This window comes from Helianthus annuus, chromosome 15 (assembly GCF_002127325.2).
Source record: "Helianthus annuus cultivar XRQ/B chromosome 15, HanXRQr2.0-SUNRISE, whole genome shotgun sequence".
Taxonomy (NCBI): domain Eukaryota; kingdom Viridiplantae; phylum Streptophyta; class Magnoliopsida; order Asterales; family Asteraceae; genus Helianthus; species Helianthus annuus.
Genome location: NC_035447.2, coordinates 90,830,190 through 90,832,651, shown reverse-complemented (window position 1 = coordinate 90,832,651; position 2,462 = coordinate 90,830,190).

Here is a 2,462-nt window from a genome sequence, read left to right as displayed (position 1 = left end):
AATTATTTGACAAGATCATATATATTTTCACATTGAAAACTAGGTAAAGGATCAAATAAAAACAAAATTAACGTACGAAACGTACGCATTGAGGGAAAAAGCAAAAAGTGGCGGTGTCACTTTGGTAATTATGAGCAACTTCCAAATAACTGGGGAAAAGCAAAATGTGTCTTGTAGAGTAATTTTGAGCATCTGTAGAGTAATTTTGGGAAATGTGGGGTAATTATCAAATTACTCTAGTAGAGTAATTTTGACTTCTGTAGAGTAATTTTGAGCATCTGTAGAGTAATTTTGGGAAATGCAGGGTAATTATCAAATTACTCTACTAGAGTAATTTTGACTTCTGTAGAGTAATTTTGAAAAATGTCTTGTAGTAATTTTGTTAGCATTTAGTTATGGGGTTTAGCTTTATGGTTTAGTTTTTAGCTTTTAGTTGGGGGGAGGGGGGGATAGGTTTTTTTAGGTTTTTGGGGGTGGGGGGGGGGGTGGTTTAGGTTTTTGAGGGGTGGGGGGGGGGGTGGGGGGTTAGTGTGATTTTGATAATTACCCTACAATTTTGATAATTACCCTACACGACCAAAATTACTCTACCTGAACATTTACAATGGTTTAGATTTTTTTAGGTTTTTAGGGGGTGGGGGGGGGGGGGTTAGTGTAATTTTGATAATTACCCTACAATTTTGATAATTACCCTACACGACCAAAATTACTCTATCTAAACATTTACAAAATTACTCTACATAGGCTCAAAATTACTCTACTAGAGTAATTTTGAAGTTGTTGATAATTACCAAAATGACACCGCCCCTTTTTTGACTTTTCTTTCACTTCGTACGTTTAATTTATTTTCACGTGAACTTAACTCTTGAAAACTAATAGTGATAACATTAACTAAAAATTGCTATTAGTGGTACGGACATTTGGATCGGTTTGGATTTAAACCGAATTAATACTTTGGATTGGTCTTGGTTATTGAAATCAAAACCGAATAGCACAAAAAAACCGAAATAAATTTACCTATTTATTAATTATATGTTTTCAATTTTTACATATGTATATATAAATATATATTTAACACTATTTTTATTTTATGATTATTATTATATACGGAGTATTTCATATTTAATAATTAGTATATTCCATTGTTCATGTAGCTGAGTGAACATTCTTGCTGATGATCGAACGTTCAAATCTTGAGTGAAACGTTCTATACACTGGTTAGTGGTTCATGATTCATGGTTACTTATTTAGTTATTTATAAGCTGGATGTTTTGCTATGCCAGTAATGGTTTTATAATTCATTTTATTTTTATAATGTCAATTTGATGTTATTTAATTCTTACGTTTCCATATTTATATTTTTTTATAAAAAAAGTGTCAAAATGACCGAACGAATACGATATATTTGAATAATTAGCTAATAGTGAAATTAAATTTCGAATATATGTTATAATTTTGGGTTATATATTTTATATAAATTACTATTTAGGCTTACTTTTAAAGGAGCCAAACAAGCAAGCTGAAGAACGAGCCAGCTATCGAGTGAGCAACGAGTCGAGCTTACCTTGGCTCAAGCTTGGCTCGTTTACAAACCAAGCCAATTTCAAGAAGCTTTTTTCGAGTTTTTTTCGAATGAAATTCGGACCGCGAGATTTTGAATAGGCTTAACCTACCCACAAAAGTACTTTAGTAAAAAAAGACCATAAATAGGGAATCAATAAATTACCTAATAAATTTTCATCCACAATTCACCTACCCACCAAATTACTTGGTCAAAAGAACCATAACTAGGGAATGAAGGCTACTCCATCAAATCGCATAACTGACTTAGCTCTGACATATATTCTCCTTCCCACAAAACTAGTTGAGTTTAAACCATCTTTTGAATGCACAACACTGATGAACCAACTATATTTGAGCCAAACGTCATGACTGAACTTAGGGTGTTAGGGTGTACGGGGCGTCTTCGATGAGTGCCCGCGGTGATAGGTTTCCCCGATCGGGAACACCGCCGCCATCAAAGCGGGGTCCCGATTCGGGGTGTAATTTGGGCGTGGCCTCACCGATTGAATGTGCACGAGATTTGAGGAACGGTCCTCTTCAACGGTCATATTTTTAATAAAAAAAAAATCACTTTTTTAAAACTAATATAAATAACCATCTCATTCTCATCATTTTTTTATACTCAAACCATCTCATTCTCTCTATTTTTTAAACTCTCCAACCACACCCACTTCACTTTTTATTTTTTATACTCTCCAACCAAACCCCCTTCACTTTTTATTTTTTATACACCGAGCAATGGAGAACCGACCCCGCGAGGCCAAGAAAAAAACTAAGGGACGGGTCTCGAAACCGTCTCGAGATGGTTCGAGCGGTTCAAATGCTCAACCACAACCCCCTTTCGGATACACTTCACAACCCCCGTTTTTTTTCCAACAACCTACACACCCCTCGTTTTA